The sequence below is a fragment of the Anomaloglossus baeobatrachus genome, chromosome 10 (assembly GCF_048569485.1).
Source record: "Anomaloglossus baeobatrachus isolate aAnoBae1 chromosome 10, aAnoBae1.hap1, whole genome shotgun sequence".
Classification (NCBI taxonomy): Eukaryota; Metazoa; Chordata; class Amphibia; order Anura; family Aromobatidae; genus Anomaloglossus; species Anomaloglossus baeobatrachus.
The window spans coordinates 103,751,941-103,773,151 of record NC_134362.1 but is presented as its reverse complement, the minus strand read 5'-3'; positions in this window follow the sequence as shown (position 1 = coordinate 103,773,151).

Genomic DNA, 21,211 nt, shown 5'->3' with positions numbered 1-21,211 from the left:
TGGGCTGAAAGTATATCCCGGTACACTTCTGAATTCATCCGGCTACTCTTGTCTGCTGTTATGTCATCAATAAACACAAGTGACCCAGTGCCATTGAAAGCCATACATGCCCATGCCATCACGTTGCCTCCACCATGTTTTACAGAGGATGTGGTGTGCCTTGGATCATGTGCTGTTCCCTTTCTTCTCCAAACTTTTTTCTTCCCATCATTCTGGTACAGGTTGATCTTTGTCTCATCTGTCCATAGAATACTTTTCCAGAACTGAGCTGGCTTCATGAGGTGTTTTTCAGCAAATTTAACTCTGGCCTGTCTATTTTTGGAATTGATGAATGGTTTGCATCTAGATGTGAACCCTTTGTATTTACTTTCATGGAGTCTTCTCTTTACTGTTGACTTAGAGACAGATACACCTACTTCACTGAGAGTGTTCTGGACTTCAGTTGATGTTGTGAATGGGTTCTTCTTCACCAAAAAAAGTATGCGGCGATCATCCACCACTGTTGTCATCCGTGGACGCCCAGGCCTTTTTGAGTTCCCAAGCTCACCAGTCAATTCCTTTTTTCTCAGAATGTACCCGACTGTTGATTTTGCTACTCCAAGCATGTCTGCTATCTCTCTGATGGATTTTTTCTTTTTTTTCAGCCTCAGGATGTTCTGCTTCACCTCAATTCAGAGTTCCTTAGACCGCATGTTGTCTGGTCACAGCAACAGCTTCCAAATGCAAAACCACACACCTGTAATCAACCCCAGACCTTTTAACTACTCATTGATTACAGGTTAACGAGGGAGACGCCTTCAGAGTTAATTGCAGCCCTTAGAGTCCCTTGTCCAATTACTTTTGGTCCCTTGAAAAAGACGAGGCTATGCATTACAGAGCTATGATTCCTAAACCCTTTCTCCGATTTGGATGTGAAAACTCTCATATTGCAGCTGGGAGTGTGCACTTTCAGCCCATATTATATATATAATTGTATTTCTGAACATGTTTTTGTAAACAGCTAAAATAACAAAACTTGTGTCACTGTCCAAATATTTCTGGACCTAACTGTATACACACACTCACACACACATACATACATACATACATACATACATACACACACACATACATAATACATACATACATACACACACACACACACTCACCTATCCTCAGCGCCAAGGCCCCGCTCGGCTCCACCCACTCCGCACTCTGCCCACCGCACACATTCTCGGCGGCCGAGCGATCAGCTCATCACCCGGCGCTCGGAGCGATCAGCTGATCACCCGGCACTGGGAGCGATCAGCTGATCACCCGGCGCTGGGAGCGATCAGCTAATCACTCGGCGCTGGGAGCGATCAGCTGATCACCCGGCGCTGGGAGTGATTAGTTTAACCCCCCACCCGTGCTGGGAGCGATCAGCTGATCACCCGGCGCTGGGAGCGATCAGCTGATCACCCGGCGCTGGGAGCGATCAGCTGATCACCCGGCGCTGGGAGCGATCAGCTGATCACCCGGCGCTGGGAGTGATCAGTTGATCACCTGGCGCTGGGAGTGATCAGTTTACCTCCCGTGCTGGGAACGATCAGCTGGTTACCCGGTGCTGGGAGTGATAGGTTTACCCCCACATGCTGGGAGCGATCAGCTGATCACCCGGCGGCCGGCTACTGGGAGCGATCAGCTGATCATGAAAGTGCTTTGCTTTTAGTTACCCGATATTTACCCTGCATACAGTGTGCAAGGAGGCCGACACTTCACCACTCGGCTCCGCCCCTTCCCGCACTCCGCATGTGTATACACACACACACACACACTCTCACTTGTCCCCAGCCCTGCAGTCCTTGCGGCACTGACGTCCTCAGCTCCATGGCCCCACTCGGCTCCGCCCCCATGCGCTCCACCCCCTCCCACATTCCACATGTACACACGCATGTAGACACACAAACACACACACACACACTCACTCACCTGTCTCCAGCCATGCAGACCGCGGCACTGATGTCCTCAGCTCCGCCCCCCGAACTCCGCCCCCCGCACACAATGGAGTCCGACAATGAAATTCTTTTCTTTGTCATCCGTTGTCATCCGTTGTACAATGCATCAGTCACATGCGTCTAGCAACGCATGTGACTGATGCAAAACAACGGAAATGTGAACTTAGCCTAAGATGGAGAAACTTACTTTTCCATTTTCTCCACATCCTAGAAAAGAGGATTAGACACTGATCTGGGTGTCAGATCGTTTTTCTCTGTTGAACCCAGCCTAAAGGAGGCTTTACACGCTGCGACATCGCTACCCATATATCGTCAGGGTCACGCGTCGTTAGTGACGCACATCCGGCAGCGGTAAAGACATCGCAGCTTGTGACACCAAGGAGCGACGATCAACAATCGCAAAATCGTTAAAAAATGGTGATCGTAGACACGTCGCTCATTTCCTTAATATCGTTGCTGCTGCAGGTACGATGTTGTTTGTCGTTCCTGCGGCAGCACGCATCGCTATGTGTGACACCGCAGGAACGAAAAACATCTCATTGCCTGCGTCCACTGGCAATGAGGAAGGAAGGAAGGAGGTGGGCGGGATGTTGCGTCCCGCTCATCTTTGCCCCTCCGCTTCTATTGGACGGCCGCTTAGTGACGTCACGGTGAAGCCGAACGCACCTCCCCCTTAAAGGAGGGATTGTTCGGCGGTCACAGCGACGTCGCTGCACAGGTATGTGCGTGTAACGCTGCTGTAGCGATAATGTTCGCTACGGCAGCGATCACCAAATGTCACAGGAACGACGGGGGCAGGTGCTATCGCGCTCGACATCGCTAGCAATCGCTAGCGATGTCGCAGCGTGTAAAGTCCCCTTTAGAATTTATAGATGTCAGGTGCATAACACGATTGTTTTATTCCTTGCGTCATGCTCAGCTGCATTTTACATTCTAAGGCATAACACAGTGTATCAGTTTTACCTGGAGTGTTCCTTTTAAACAGGATCTGTCACTTGTCATAAATATGTAATTATTTCTTTACCCGGTGTAAATGTTGCAGTACTCCTAATTTTAGCATTGTTTCATTCCCGTGCCACTCAATTCCTGAGATATGGCTCCTCTGCCATGTATGTAAATCTAGTATTTCTACCAAATAGGTTTGGCCACTAACTCTTCTCTATCACGGTCTTCTTAAGGATCACACCGCCAGCTAACAAGGCAGGATTTACATATAGGGGAGTAGTGGCCATATCTCAGGAATGGAAGAAAAGAAAAGCAGCCACATAGTCAGAAGGACCGAGATATTGACACCAAATTAAACAATATAAATTGACAGGTCCTCTTTAATTTATAAAATTTTGATACAAAAAAATACTTTACTCAAGCATCAAAGGAACATCAAACTGTAAGGGGTACTTTGCACGTTGCAACATCGCTATTGCGATATCGTCGGGGTCAAATCGAAAGTGACGCACATCCAGCGCCGGTAACGACATCGCAAAGTGTAAAGCCTAGATGCGCCGATAAACGATCGCAAAAGCATCGTAAATCGATGATCTGTGTAGTGTCGGACATTTTCATAATGTCGCACCAATAGGAGATACGATGTTGTTCCTCATTCCTGCAGCAGCACACATCGCTGTGTGTGAAGCTGCAGGAGCGAGGAACATCTCCTTACCTGCCTCCACCGCCTATGCGGAAGGAAGGAGGTGGGCGGGATGTGTACGTCCCGCTCATCTCCACCCCTCCACTTCTATTGGCCGCCTGCCGTGTGACGTCGCTGTGACGCCGCATGACCCGCCCCCTTAGGAAGGAGGCGGGTCACCGGCCAGAGCAACGTTGCAGGGCAGGTAAGTGCGTGTGAAGCTGCCGCAGCGATAATGTTCGCTACGGCAGCTATCACAAGATATCGCATGTGCGACGGGGGCGGGTACTATCGCGCTCTGCATCGCTATCATCGGCTAGCGATGTCGCAGCGTGCAAAGTACCCCTGAGAGCTGGATATTTTATCTAACATTTGAGCATAAAAAGATATCTACCCGTATTGCATTACTATGAGACGGAGGTGTTAGGGGGTGCAAGTGGGGCATGTGGCAAGGAGGGTGTCAAAAAGCCACTTTGACACATTAGACAGGGTACAGGATTGGAGGGCAGCAACTCAGCCATTGCCACTGGTGAATGAAAGGTTTATGTACTGGTAATAGGGTGCAAGATTTTGGCATGTTGCTATAATTTGCATATTAACCAATGAAATCATAAGACGTTAAGTCACACATATACATCACAAACATGATATCACACACATATCACACACAAATATCAGACACATGTATTGTACACATATATATTGCACACATATATCACACACATTATTTAAAAATGTCCCCCATCCTGGCCCCCTTTATTCAATAATGTCTAGGGAAACAAGTGGAATCAGAACGGGTTGTTAATTGATTCCTGCACAAAATATCCCCCCACACACTACTCCTCTCCAAAGAAGCCCCACAAAGTGACCCTTTCCATAATGCCCCCCAAAACTTGCCCTTTCTGTAATATCTGCCCGATACTACATCACTGCATAAATCACCCCCCCCCCCCCCCCCGCTCCTCATTATACTATGCTGGCTTTCACAATCCCCTTCCTAATTGCCTTATAATGACCCTCATTGCCCCATAATGTACCAATCAATTTGCTCCATAATGTTCCCGTGGCCCTAAAATGTCCCTCATTGACCCATAATGTCCAAATGTGCCTCATAGTGTCCCCATTGCCCCATAATGTCTCTCACTGCCTCATAATGTGCCAATTTACTCTATAATGTTCCCCACTGCCCCATAATGTCCCAGTTTACTCTATAATATCCCCGACTGCTTTTTAATGTCCCAATTTGCTTCATAATGTCATCCATTTCCCTATAATATCATAATTTGCTTCATAATGTCCCTTGTTGCCCTACAGTGTCCCCCATTGCCCCCACAATGTCCCAATTTACTCCATAATGTCCCCCACTGCCCCACAATGTCCCAACTTACTTTATAATGTCCCCCACTGCCCCATAATGTCCTAATTTGCAATATAATGTCCCCCAATTTCCCATAATGTCGCAATATGCTTCATAATGTCCCTCATTGCCCCATAATGTCTCATTTTGATTAATAATGTCCCTGTCATGATCCAGGACCGGTATTCTCCGCTCCAGAGTTTCCCAGACCTGGCCTGGTCATGTCAGGAATTAACTCCCATCAGCCTCGCTCTGGTTTCAGGAGACAATATATCTGGTCTCAGCACTGGCATTCCTGTGCTGGGTATAGTTTTGCTCTGCAGCCTGTGACTGGCTCTGGTGAGATTCCTGTTTTATCTGACTCCTTGTTACTGTGCCCTGACCTGTACCCTCCCCTGTTCGGCTGTCTGCCCCAGTCCCTGACTTCCCGCTCCTGTCTGTTGTTTATGTTTCCCTCTGCATTCCTTATCCCTCGGCTTCCGATTTCACTACTCTGCTGCCACCTAGTGGGGAATACGCTGTACTACGTCTTACTAGCCCTTTGAACAACGTGACAGTCCCCTACTGCTCAATAATGTCCCAATTTCTTTTATAATGTCCCCACTGTCCTATAATGTGACAATTTGCTTTATAATGTCCCCCACTAACCCATAATGTCCCTCACTGCCTCATAATGTGCCCCATAAAAGTCCCCCATCACCCCATAAGGTCCCTTGTAAAGTAACACTGCTCATCCCCCACCACAGCCCCGTCTTCTAAAACTATTGTACTTGTCATCTTCAGCTCGTCATGGATCTCTTATCGCTTCCTGCGCATCCTCTTCTGCTCTGCAGCTGCAGCCCCAGTGATGATGGTATGTCGGTGCGGGGTTGAGAATCTCCTCTGCCTCAGTCCTGTCACCTCACTGTTCAAATGTATGCATGCCCCCGCCTCTCCAGGTCCTGGACACCGCATATGTGAAGGCTTGGACTCCCACAGTGCAGCGTTAAGGACCTTTGAAGAATCACATGACTGTGATGGTACCAAAGGTCATTCTGCAACTGCAGAAACTTTAGTGATAGTACAGAACTTGTACTATCACTGAAGTTTATGATTAAAAGGCTGGGGGCCCCTCAGAGTGGGAGCCCTGGTTCAGCTGCCCAGCCTACCCACCAATAAATGCCGGCCCTGAGAAACAGCTGGCCCAATGGCCCTGTACAGCTACCCTGCACTATAGAAGGCACGGGGGCCCAATGAGGGCCTGAGGCCCACCGGGGGATTCCCCGGTGCCCGAGTGGACCATCCGACCCCGATCACACACATATGTATCACACATATACAGCTCTGGCAAAAATTAAGAGACCACTTCCAAATTGTCATAACTTTGTATGCGGCTTGATTCATATGTCATTTGCAAAGATTAACCTGCCCAATGCCAGCCTTACTGAAGCATCCTCAGATCATCACTGATCCTCCACCAAATTTCACAGTGGGTGCAAGTCACTGTGGCTTGTATGCCTCTCCAGGTCTTCGTCTATCCATTAGACAACCAGGTGTTGGGCAAAGCTGAAAATTAGGTAAAGAAAATTCAACAAACATCTTTGCAAAGGACGTATGAATCAATCCGCATACAAAGTTATCCTGCAAAAACTGGTGCTTCCTTCTGCTCAGGCAATGTTCTCCAACGCTGAAGACTGTTTTTTCCAGCAGGACAATGCACCATGCCACACAGCTAGGTCAATCAATGTGTGGATGAAGGACCACCACATCAAAACCCAGTCATGGTCAGCCCAATCTCCAGACCTGAACCCCATTGAAAACCTCTAAAATGTAATCAAGAGAAAGATGGATAGTCACAAGCCATCAAACAAAAAAGAACTGCTTAATTTGTTGTGCCAGGAGTTCCATAAGGTCACCCAAAAGCAGTGTGAAAGACTGGTGGAAAGCATGCCAAGACACATGAAAGCTGTGATTAAAAATCATGGTTATTCCACAAAATATTGATTTCTGAACTCTTCCTGAGTTAAAACATTAGTATTGTTGTTTCTAAATGATTATGAAATTGTTTTCTTTGCATTATTTGAGGTGTCTGAAAGCAATGCATTTTTTTGTTATTTTGAACCATTTCTCATCTTTCAGAAAATAAATCCAAAATTTTTTGCTTGGAAATTCGGAGACGTTTTGTCAGTAGCATATAGAATAAAATAACAATTTACATTTCACTCCAAAATATACCTATAAAGAGAAAAATCAGAAAAACTGAAAATTTGGAAGTGGTCTCTTAATTTTTGCCAAAGCTGTAGATCATACATATATATCACAAATATCAAGAAAAGGAGGACAGGGAGTAGATAAGCACAAAAACCGGTATAAACAACAGATTGTTGGAAAGTTACAAAGGTATTTTCTTAGTAAAATTCAGATAAAATCAACACACAATATATTGATCCATAATTACAAGAGAATAAAGACAGAAAGCGGCCTTTATCTGCAAAGTTAATTATAATTCTAAAGTACAAAAATAAGTGGTGTGCTGAATAATGGATAATTAAACCATCCAAAACTAGTGAGTGCCTGATTACACATGTGTGGTCTGATTACTGGTCAGAGTCAAGCCTAAACCGACAAGGTACCTGGGCCCAGAGGTAAAAAGCTATTTGCTGTGTATATCAAACAATATATGAACCCAAAATACACACTAGATAGAGGATAAATTAATGCAATATAACCCATATGAATATGTAGGCTGAGCATAAATCAGACCAAGGGCCGAAGCCCAGGTAAGGCATACTCACATAAAGCGATGGTAACAAAAGCAGGCAGGTCGCAAGAAAAAGAGCAGGAAAAGGTTTTTAACCCTGTATACACTCTGAGCCCAGGTACCTTGTCGGTATTTGATGAAACGCGTTAGTAAGGTTGTATGTGAGCGGTGACAGGTAGTCTGGTATTCTGGGAAAATGTGTAGCAGAAGTATGTGCTCCCCGCGGTTATCAGTGAATATGTCTCAGGACATCAGATGGTGAGATTGTTCCTGAATTAACTGTCATTCTTGTTTGTTTTCACCATTTGTATCACACACATGTATATTACACATATGTATCCCACACATATAGATTACACATATGTATCCCACACATATCACATGAATACACTGGAGATCAAAACTAGAGAACAATGTATGATCACTTGCTTTTTTCAGAAATAATGTAATCTACATTGATCAATATTTGAAGGTGGGTACACTCAGGGCTGTATTTTGCCTTCATGCTACCCTAGGCACTTTAAGTGGTCGCGCCCCTTAGTGACAATGTAAAACTATGAGTTTTCGCACGCGACATCTGTTTAAGGCAGATCTACTTTGTAAAACACTTTAAAAAGTATCAATGAGAAATGAAGGGCACTAACCCCCCCCCCCCATGGGGATCACCACAGGCACATCAAAACATAGCATGAGTATAAAATATTCCCACCACACCGTCCCCACTTATATACTGTGACTGTCACACTGCCCCTAATAAACTACACACTGCCATCCCTATAAATTATACCCACCAACACCTTCCTCAATTATGAAATATGATCTGCACATTGTCCTCACATCATGCTGCTCCCTCCTCACAATGTCCCATGCATGCTGCTCCCTCCTCACAATGTCCCATGCATGCTGCTCCCTCCTCACAATGTCCCATGCATGCTGCTCCCTCTTCACAATGTCCCATGCATAATGCTCCTTCCTCACAGTGTCCCATGCATGCTTCTCCCTCCTCGCAGTGTCCCGTGTATGCTGCTCCCTCCTCACAATGTCCAATGCATGCTGCTTCCTCCTCACAATGTCCCATGCATGCTGCCCCCTCCTCACAATGTCCCATGCATGCTGCCCCCTCCTCACAATGTCTCATGCATGCTGCCCCCTCCTCACAATGTCCCATGCATGCTGCCCCCTCCTCACAATGTCTCATGCATGCTGCCCCCTCCTCACAATGTCCTATGCATTCTGCGCGTCACCCAAGGAGGTGACGTATGCAGAAGTATAGTGGGCACAACACAACATATAAAAACCCCTGGATACAACGAGCATGGCGCTGCCTTCTCCCTCCCTGAGGAAGCCGAACTTGGGTATTCTACCCCAAGTAGGCGAAACGTACGTTGATGGGGTATGGGGGAGCTCCTTTTTCACATTCTCAGGACTACTCACTGGCCACTTTAAACGCACTAGCCACTTTATCTTGACTTAGCAATTGCTCCATTCATTGATCTGACCTGGTTTTGTTGACTCATTGCGGACGCCTGGACGGGCTTATGTGGAAAATATCTATTGCTCATGCACTTGCACTTTATAATATATTTATTGCCTGTATTATCCTTGTCACCCACCACTACTATGTTACTATGACCGGTCTTTTCTTTGTATTACTTGTTTTGAATGTCCTGATTATGTGATTCACTACCCTTTGTGCTTTTATCTTCTTGTTTTGCTGGCTGCACTTATATACAGAAAATTATATTAGTAATAAAATTACACTTATTTTCTGCACCTTTAAGACTCTTATTTTCTCTTGCTTAAAAATGTTTGTTTGAGTCTGTGCTATGGTCTTACAGACCAACTGGGGCTAAATTATGCCCAGTTTAAACAGTTACATTGCTGTATGGGGACCCCTATATTTAACATCCCTCCTCACAATGTCCCATACATGCTGCTCCCTCCTCACAATGTCTCATGCATGCTGCTCCCTCCTCACAATGTCCCATGCATGCTGCTCCCTACTTACAATGTCCCATGCATGCTGCTCCCTCCTCACAATGTCCAATGCATGCTGCCCCCTCCTCACAATGTCTCATGCATGCTGATCCCTCCTCACAATGTCCCATGCATGCTGCCCCCTCCTCACAATGTCCCATGCATGCTGCTCCCTCCTCACAATGTCCAATGCATGCTGCTTCCTCCTCACAATGTCCCATGCATGCTGCTCCCTCCTCACAATGTCCCATGCATGCTGCTCCCTCCTCACAATATCCCATGCATGCTGCTCCCTCCTCACAATGTCACATGCATGTTGCTCCCTCCTCACAGCGTCCCATGCATGCTGCTCCCTCCTCACAGTGTCCCATGCATGCTGCCCCTCTCCATGAGCTCCTAATGCTGCCTTCCTCTTTTCCATAATGACACCTTCATGTTGCCCCCCTCATGTTAAGACCACCACACTAATGCTTCTGTTGAGACACCCCCCCACACAAACTGCCCCATTCTTGATATTGACTCCCCTACATTGCTCCACTCCATTCTGAGCCCACACATGCTGTCCCTTCTCCATAATGATCTCCCACTGCTGCCCCCCTCTCATTCTGAGTCCTTACACTCCCCCTAATCGATTTTGTCATTGCACTATCCCTCAACCCTTGTCCCCTGTCTCTAGCATTAGTCCCTATCTCCCACTCCCCCACCAGCAACTTCTCTCCCCCCGCCTCCAGCAGCAGCCTCTCCCCCAGCATCAGCCTCTCTCCCACCAGCCTCCCCCAGCATCAGCCTCTCTCCCACCAGACTCCACCAGCATCAGCCTCTCTCCCGCTGGCCTCCCCCAGCATCAGCCTCTCTCCAGCCAGCCTCTGCCAGCATCAGCCTCTCTCCAGCCAGCCTCCGCCAGCATCAGCCTCTCTCCAGCCAGCCTCCGCCAGCATCAGCCTCTCTCCAGTCAGCTTCTGCCAGCATCAGCCTCTCTCCAGCCAGCCTTCGCCAGCATCAGCCTCTTTCCAGCCAGCCTCCGCCAGCATCAGCCTCTCTCCAGCTAGCCTCCGCCAGCATCAGCCTCTCTCCAGCCAGCCTCCGCCATTATCAGCCTCTCTCCAGCCAGCCTCAGCCTCTCTTCCCTCAGCATCAGCCTTTCTCCCCCAGCATCAGCCTCTCTCTTCCAGCATCAGCCTGTCTCCCCCATCCTCCGCCAGCATCAGCCTCTCTCCCCCCATCCTCCGCCAGCATCAGCCTCTCTCCAGCCAGCCTCCGCCAGCATCAACCTCTCTCCAGCCAGCCTCCGTCAGCATCAGCCTCTCTCCAGCCTGCCTCCGTCAGCATCAGCCTCTCTTCAGCCAGCCTCCACCAGCATCAGCCTCTCTCTCCAACCTCCCCCCCAGTATCAGCCTCTCTCTCTCCAGCCTCCCCCCAGTATCTGCCTCTCTCTCTCTCCAGCCTCCCCCCAGTATCTGCGTCTCTCTCTCCAGCCTCCCCCCAGTATCTGCCTCTCTGTCTCCAGCCTCCCCCCAGTATCAGCCTCTCTCTCTCCAGCCTCCCCCCAGTATCAGCCCCTCTTTCTCCAGCCTTCCCCCAGTATCAGCCTCTCTCTCTCCAGCCTCCCCCCAGTATCAGCCTCTCTCTCTGCAGCCTCCCCTCAGTATCAGCCTCTCTCTCTTCCGCCTTCCCCCAGTATCACCCTCTTTCTGCAGCCTCCCCCTAAGTATCAGCCTCTCTCTCTGCAGCTACCCCCCAGTATCAGCCTCTCTCTCTGCCGCCTCCCCCAGTATCAGCCTTTCTCTGCAGCCTCCCCACTGTATCAGCCTCTCTCTCTGCAGCCTCCCCCTAGTATCAGCCTCTCTCTCTGCAGCCTCCCCCCAGTATCATCCTCTCTCTCTCCAGCCTCTCCCCAATAACAGCCTCTCTCTCTCCAGCTTCCCCCTAATATCAGCCTGTCTCTCTCCAGCCTCCCCCCAATATCAGCCTCTCTCCAGCCTCCCCCCAATATCAGCCTCTCTCTCTCCAGCCTCCCCCAGTATCAGCCTCTCTCTCTCCAGCCTCCCCAAGTATCAGCCTCTCTCTAGCCTACCCCCAGTATCAGCCTCTCTCTCTGCAGCCTCCCCCCAGTATCAGCCTCTCTCTCTGCAGCTTCCCCCCAGTATCAGCCTCTCTCTCTCCAGCCTTCCCCCAATAACAGCCTCTCCGTCTCCAGCCTCCCCCCAGTATCAGCCTCTCTCTCTCCAGCTTCCCCCCAATATCAGCCTCTCTCTCCAGCCTCCCCCCAGTATCAGCCTCTCTCTCTTCAGCCTCCCCCCAGTATCAGCCTCTCTCTCTCCAGCCTTCCCCCAATAACAGCCTCTCCGTCTCCAGCCTCCCCCCAGTATCAGCCTCTCTCTCTCCAGCTTCCCCCTAATATCAGCCTGTCTCTCTCCAGCCTCCCCCCAATATCAGCCTCTCTCCAGCCTCCCCCCAATATCAGCCTCTCTCTCTCCAGCCTCCCCCAGTATCAGCCTCTCTCTCTCCAGCCTCCCCAAGTATCAGCCTCTCTCTAGCCTCCCCCCAGTATCAGCCTCTCTCTCTGCAGCCTCCCCCCAGTATCAGCCTCTCTCTCTGCAGCCTCCCCCAGTATCAGCCTCTCTCTCTCCAGCCTTCCCCCAATAACAGCCTCTCCGTCTCCAGCTTCCCCCCAGTATCAGCCTCTCTCTCTCCAGCTTCCCCCCAATATCAGCCTCTCTCTCCAGCCTCCCCCCAGTATCAGCCTCTCTCTCTCCAGCCTCCCCTCAGTATCAGCCGCTCCCCCCCACCGCATGCACAGATTTCCGGTCTGCATTAGAGACACCCCCACGCTCCTTCTGAATCTTCAGCTCTGCGAGCAATTACCTGCTCCAGTGCTTGCCGCCATCTTCCCGGCTCACGTGAGTGTTCTCTTCTGACACCGGCTTCCATCGCGGCGTCCTCCGCGGCATCCTGCTGTGAGCTCTGCATGTGACGTCCACACAGGAAGGAGCTGATTGGCGCGCGCCTGTGACCCCGAAAGTGTAGGCGCCGGCAGTTCCGGGGTCAATCAGCTCCCTGTGCCCGGCGGCCACAGTTTGTTTGCATTTGCGTCTTAATTGACGCGGACAAAAACAAATGGGGGTGCGCCTCCCCCCCTCCTCCCTCCAAAAACACAGCGGATTTAATCGACTGTCTAACGGAGGGGGAGAGGATCTGTAAAAAATAAATTAAAAAAAAAAATTTTTTTTTGCTGCCAGAAGGTGCCGCCACCCGCAACCCGCCGCCCCAGGCACCGTACCACGGGTGCCTGATGGTGAATACGGCCCTGGGTACACTATGCCACTAGAAAAGTGTCTTATAGAAGATTCAAAGTTTATCAATATTAAAACTTTATTTTCCCCAAAACGTGATGATCATAATTAGAGAACAACAATGACTGTATCACAGAGAAAGATTGTAACTAAATTTTCTAAAGGTAACAACTGTTACTGATGAGTGGGAAGTGTACAGGCAGTCGTTGTAAATAACTTCAGCACATCTGCAGCCACAGGACATCACTAGTCTCTCACACTGCTCTGGTGTGATTTTGGTCCATTCTTCTTCCAGTCTTTCCCACAGTTCTTTGACTGTTGTGGCTTTCTTAGCCATAACTTTGTCCCCAAGGATTTTCCAGAGGTTTTCTATTGGGTTTAGATCAGGACTCTGGGCGGCCATTTCATTGTTTCAATGTTTTCTGTTTCAAGGAATTGCTTCACTCGTTTTGCTGTGTGACAGGGGGCATTGTCCTGCATGAAAATTGTTGGCTGATTGAGCGATGAACGCAAGTAAAGAATCACATTTTGCTGAAGAAGGTTCTGATACACACTTGAATTTCACTCTGCCATGTAGCTGTATGAGAGATCCAACTTCCCCTGCAGAAAACATTCCCCAAACCATGGCACCACCTTTCATTGACTTCTTAAGGCTATGACCGCACTTTGCGTCGTGCTACTTGCAGTTCAGAACGCACGTTTTGGCATTAATTGATTTAGCCAAAGTTGCCTTTTTAAGAAATTTAGGTTATGACCGCACTTTGCGTCATGCTACTTGCAGTTCAGAACGCACGTTTTGGCATTAATTGATTTAGCCAAAGTTACCTTTTTAAGAAATTTAGCGCTAAAAACGCATGCGTTTTTGTCAAACACTGTGTTTACAGTTATCAAAGTCTTCCAGAGAGTGCAGTTTTGTTGTCAAACTAAAAATGCAGCGTGCGCACATACCCTTAAACATCGTGACACTGTATGAAGAGACAGATCCTTCTCCTGTTTAGTGCTGAACTGCCAAGCAATTCCAGCTGCAGTATTTAAACCATTACTCATGGAGATTCTCCGCATTATCCTGTCCTCTCTTGCATGTGTCTTGCGAGAGCGACCAGCCTTCTTGGGGGACTTGAAAGAATTTGTGATGTTGTAAAAATGCAATATTCTTGAAATCATAGACTTGTAACGACCATCTTCTCTTGCTATGGCTAATAGGGTCACCCCTTTGGCCTTCATCTGGACAACTTACTGCCAGAAGGTTTCAGTCACTTTGGAACAGCGCATCATTTTTGCAAAGTCAGTGCAAACTGGAAAGTTAGGCTGCCAGTTAGGCTGGAGTCACACTTGCGTATGACTCGCACAAGTGCAATGTGAGAAAATCTCACATTGCTCTCAGTCCCATGTAGGACAGTGCTGCAGCTCAGATCTGCGTGTATTTCCTCAGCCCTAATTGGGCTGAGGAAAAAATGTCAGCATGCTGCAATTGTTTGCGAGAGTCATATCACTTGCACCCATTCAAGTGTATGGGTGCAAGAGAACCATCGGACTGCACTCGGATGTTATCCAAGTGCAGTGTGATATACGCACAGGCTGACAATGGAGGAGGTGGGGAGATTAACACCCCCCCCTCTTCTGCAGCGTGACCCAATCACAAGATTGGGTCACAGTCGCATGACACTCGACTCACACTCGCAGCAGAGGCTGAGCCGGGGGTCATTAGCATATCCCATCCATTGCTCTCGCATCGGATGCCATACGCTAAGGTGACTCCAGACTTACATAATGTTTGTCAGATAATTAAGGAAATTAGCACCAGCTGCCAGATTAACACCAATAACTTGCAGGTATCAGTGTTCTTTTTCATTTATCTCATTTATATTTTTATTTTGTGCTTTAGAATAAATTCAATTTATGAAATAAGCTTAAAATACTGCGAGTTTACTCATGTTAGGATATAATCATATAGGACTAAACAATGACCTTAAGGCCCCTTTCACACGTCAGTGATTCTGGTACGTTTGTGCTTTTTTTTAAACGTCCCAGAATCACTGACATACGCAGACCCATTATAATGAATGGGTCTGCTCACACGTCAGTGATTTTTCACTGCACGTGTCTCCGTGCGGCGTACCCGCGTGTGCGTGATTGCCGCACGGAGACATGTCCATTTTTTTCTGGCATCACTGATGTCCCACGGACCACGCAGTGGTGTGGTCCGTGAAACATGTGCCAGAAAAAAACGTGCTTTTAAAATAAAAATCATTTTTACTCACCCGGCTCCAGCGATGTCCTCTGCAGCCCGTGCAGCTTGTTGCTTCTGAGCCGGCTCATTACTGTCGCGCATATTCTTGATGCACGACACAGCCGACCCGGAAGCAGCTGCTGCGGGGGTCAGCGCCGGCCGGATGCTGCACTGCGGGAGCGATCAGCACCATGGAGAGCGGGAGCGGGCACAGGTGAGTTAATCTCTAAGTGCAATCACGGGCCACGGAGAACGGAGCCCAGATTGCACTTAGACAACCCACGTGTGCCGTAATTCACGGCACACGGAGGGACATGTGCGTGTTTTACACGCCACTGAAAAACGTCAGTGTTTTTCACTGACGTGTGAAACGGGCCTAACACATAGGAAATTGTGTGTTGTTCTCTAATTTTGATCTCCAGTGTATGACACACATATAGATCACACACTTGTATCACACACATCTTGTGCAATGTTATCAAATTCTTATAGGTGGCAGAATACAATCATACATTAATAGATTACATCAAAAATGTGCAAATAAAGGATTACACAAATGTCTGGGATTAGGCAACAAATGATTACAATCTTATATTAAAATTCTCATCTACGCTTATATATTCAAATTAGCTTTTATCCATTTACCATATGCTGCTCAATCCAACCTAATCTACTAATCTTCTTACTGCCCTGAAGTCCTGTTGTCACTTATATGCTTCTCACTTTTTAGCTATTACTGTATAATCTGTGTATGTTTCCATGTGTGTTCATATACAGAGATTATATTCTAATGCAGATATTTTCTCATACTCTATTACCAGAAACATAATTCTGAAGAAGATCTGAACATTTTTCCAACTAAATACATTTGATAAACAGATAGATAGATAATTGATACAGATAAACAGATAATTGATTGATATCTATCAATATCAATAGACAGATGATAAAGATAAATAATAAATTGAGATTGATAATTGATTGATTGATAGATAGATAGATAGAGAGATAATAGATAAATTGAGATAGATAGATAGATAAATTTATAGATAGATAGATAGACTATAACTATGTATCTCTCTGACTACTAATTGAGGACTGATATGTAATTTAGATATTTCACTCACTACATAAAAATCCAGACTACTCACATGTGCTTCCCCTGTAGTCGTCCGCATTAGTGGTTCCCGTGCCCTGTCATCACAGTCCACCCGTGCCCTCCTCACCTCTCCCTGTCCTGCATGATCTGCACTGTGCCCTCCTCACCTCCATACTATGCCCTCCTTACATCCCCCCCCCGAGCACTGTGCCCTACTCACCTTCCCCCTCTGCACTGCGCCCTTTTCACCTCCCCCCTTCTGCAGTAGCTGCACTGTGCCCTCCTCACCACTCCCGTCTGCACTGTTCCCTCCTCCCCTCCCCCGTCTGCACTGGGCCCTCCTCACCTTCCCCTGTCTGCACTGCGCTCTTTTCACCTCCCCCCTTCTGCAGTAGCTGCACTGTGCCCTCCTCACCACTCCCGTCTGCACTGTGCCCTCCTCCCCTCCCCCGTCTGCACTGGGCCCTCCTCACCTTCCCCTGTCTGCACTGCGCTCTTTTCACCTCCCCCCTTCTGCAGTATCAGCACTGTGCCCTCCTCACCACTTCCGTCTGCACTGTGCCCTCCTCACCTCCCCCTTATACACCTTGCCCTCCTCAGCTCACCCAGTGTTCACCGTGCCCTCCTAACCTCCCCCCTTCCTCATCTTGCTCCCCTCACCTTCCTTGTCCTCATTGTGCTCCTCACCTCCTCCGGTTCTTACTGCAGGTTCTGCTAATACCATCGTGTTACTGATGCCATTTACTAACATTTCCAGGAAATTCGCTCAGGGATTAGCTCCTCACTGGATAATTTTTCTTTTCCATTATTTTCTCTACTTTTTTTTACCAGTAATATTTGTACTGGAATTGTGATAAAATAAGGATGAATAAAAGAGGCTTATGTAATCAGGGAAACATATTTTATTAGTGCTTCCAGCAATATTCATTAAAAGAAATATTATTAATAAACATATTTCTGATATTAGCAATAAGACACATTTGTAATAATAGAATAATAATAATATAGCACTTTGTTAATTAGAACATTGCATTACCTTTACAGTCATTATTACTACTTTACAGCATTTTACATTTAGTCGTTTTTCCATTCTTTTTCTCACCTCTGCTCCTCATATTTTCCTTTACTATCATTACTAGCAGTGAATTACAAAACCAGTAACCGACAACTTACAAGGAAGGATTAAGATATCATAACTAAAAATGATTAAGAAAAATCATCTAATGCCGGTATAGGAAACCCTGAGCGGCTGGAGCTGGATGTGTGGAGCTGTGTCCAGTATATGCAGCCGGGGCGTCACCTGTGCACGGGGAAGAATCCCAATCAGAAGGACCTGCTAATAAGGGGTCAAAATAGAGGCACAAAGGAAGGAGCAGCAGCCCCCCACACGGACACAGAAGGGTCCTGCACCTGGGATAGCGGGCAGCTCACCTACTACAAGATACAAGATCTTAGCATAAGTCAGAAACAACAGAAAATACTTACTACATATTACTGCACATAGTACACAGGAAAATGAGAGAGCCAAAAATACACAGAATCCACACAACTGAATATCTATCAGACAGAGACATGGAGACTGATGGAGAAAGAGAGGATGCTGTGGGTGTGCAGACAGAGAATGGGTGCTATGTATTTTATATATTAATACTTTTTTTTTTTTTTTTTAAATTAGCATGTATATATATATATATATATATATATATGTATATATATATATATATATATATATATATATATATATATACACAGACACAAATATATATACACAAATATACACGTATATATATATATATATATATTTATATATATATATATATATATATACTGTATATATACATAGACATACATATATATATATATATATATATATATATATATATATATATATATATATGCGGAATATATACACAGCCATATAAATGTACTGACACATACACACACACACACATATGTATGTATATATATATATATATGTATATATATATACAGCTATATAACCACATTGACAAATATAAAATATATATGGTATAAACACATACACATATATACACACAGAGACATATACAAACACACTGACATTAACACACTATGTATATATGTATATATACATCATAAACACATACACACATATATATATATATATATACACACATACCATGCCTGATGAAGAGACCTGGGTAGTCTCGAAAGCTTGCAATTATTACCATCTTTTCAGTTAGCCATTAAAAGGTATCAACCACTGAGGACTTCAGTTCTTTTAAACAATTTTTTTATCTCTACTGGCTAACACGGTACAAAGATATATTTTACTTGTACACACACACAGACATATATAAACACACTGACATATACACTCACATATATATACACACTGACATATGCACACATATGTATATATGTATATATATATATATATAAACACATACGTATATATACATATATATATATATATATATATATATAAACACATATATATGTATATCAACACATATATATATATAAACACACACTCATATATATATATATATATATATATATATATATATATATATATATATATATACAGTATATATACACTAACACTTTATATATATATATATATATATATATATATATATATAAAATGTGTGTGTGTGCACTGTGCCTCTCCTCCCCGCAGTGCTGTACACAGTCGGTCAGGTGTCCTGGTTCCCACGCCTCCGCCTGGCATTACAATATACAGAGATGTATATGAATGTTTAATCTCCTGATTGAGGTACCAGGTCACATGGGCGCTGCCCCCCCTCCCAGTTATGCCATCACACTAATACATTGTGACGGGGCCTCTCCTGTGACAGAGCTGTGCAGCTGCTTCTAGATCAATAGTTGTCACATATGAGAGCAGTGGTGATACAGCCTCCATCTCTCCATCCTGCCCGGCCTCCTCTGTACATGGGGCAGCGCCATCATCTCTCTGCTCCACCTTCTCTCCCAGCACAGCTACATCTGTTGGGTTTGTAATGTAATTTGTAATTACTCCCCTTCATGCGGTCCCATGCCTTGAACCATCTTTAATTAAAAGCATAATTAAGGAAGATCTGAGGAAAAAAAAGACAATTAGCAGATGGCCTGCCTCTTCACAATGTACATTTACTGTTCCACCTTCGCCAATATAAATACAATGGCAGTAAAGGGAGAGGGAAGGCAGTATATATATATATATATATCTTATTTTGAATATTGAGAAAACTCAGATGTAAATTACCACCGCAGAATCCCAGCGCTAGAGACTTAATTTGTCTGTATTCTTTAATGTATTTCTGTCTTTCTCAGAATGGGGGTCTCCATAATAATTGGTTAATCATATTTCAATCAGCCCTCCCGCTCCTGGGACAGGTTGGTGGAGACCCCATTATGTCGGGGATGAGATGTTTGCGGTATAATACATCCTGATCTGGAGCAGCCACATCTCATTTACATCCACACCTTGAAGTTGCAAAGACCATTACTGGGGAACAATCCAGGACATGAATAATTCAGCACTGTACAGAATTATGTATTAGCGGAGAATTTCCAGGAACACGAGGCAGACAATCAACAGTAAAATAAAATTATTTGCCTTCCATTCTCAATGTTGCATTATTTGAGTTGATCTTATTCAAAGCGAGGCAGAAGTGAATTATAATCATTCCAATTATCTTCAAGATACTTTCCATAGGACTCAGGTTGTCAAAGGGAAGAAAGTACTTTCTTGCTGCTCTGTGGCTCCATTTTCCAGTCGGTTTGTCCTTTCCTGCTGCTTGACTAAGTTTGTTTTTCTTTTTTCTTTGCATACTCGGATTGTCTTAGTGTTTCCCCCAAGAAGCATTATGTTCTACTGATGCACAAAGACAGCCATGGTGGAGAGGATGGCTGTGGCCTGGTGTGAGGAGAGCGTCTCCTGCAGGGCATTCATCTGAGGCCGTCAGTCTGGGCCGCGGCTGGCCCATGAGCGGAGTATCAGACTGACAAGGAGAACATGGAAGGCGATACATAAATATATCTATGGAAGGTGATATACCGATACACCCATGGATGGGGATATACCAATACACCTATGGTAGGCAATACACCAATACATCTATGGAAGGCGATATACCAATACACCTATTTGAAAGTGATTTACCAATACACCTATGAATGGCGAAATATCAATACACCTATGGTAGGCAACATACCAATACACCTATGAAAGGTGATATACCGATCCCCCTATGGAAGGCAACATACCAATACATCTATGAAAAGCAACCTACTAATACACTTATGGAGGAAACCTACCAATACACCTATGGAAGGCAATACACCTATGGAAGGTGGTATACCGACACACCTATGGGATGCGATAGACCAATACACCGATGGAAGGCAACATACCAATATACCTATGGAAGGCAATACACCAATACACATATGGAAGGAGAAATGTCGCGGGCGGGGAGGAGGGTGTCAGCACACCGCGCTCACCCCTTCTGCTCGGGTCCGGCAGTTGCTCCTGGTGGCTCGAGCTGTGGGCCGGATCCCGGGGTGTCTCGAGCGACACTCCTCGCCCGTGAGTGAAAAAGGGGGGTGTTTGTTGGGGTTATAGTTCGTGACGCCACCCACGGTTGTGGTGATTGCACCACCGCTGCTTTGGATGGGGATCCCGGGGATGGTGATGGGAGCAGCCAGGTGTTGTGTTGCCCCTCCGTGGGTAGGGGTTGGTGATCCCGGGGCCCAGTGGGGTGCAGGGGCACAGGGGCAGCGCTGTGCCTTGCGGCACTGAGGTACTCACTCAGCCAGTAAACACGACACAGTTCTCGGTAAACAAACGGCTGGTTGGACGGGTCCCTCGGACGGTTCACGGTGCTGCGGTTCCCTGCAGTTAGCGGTGACGGTCTCTTCCCTGCAC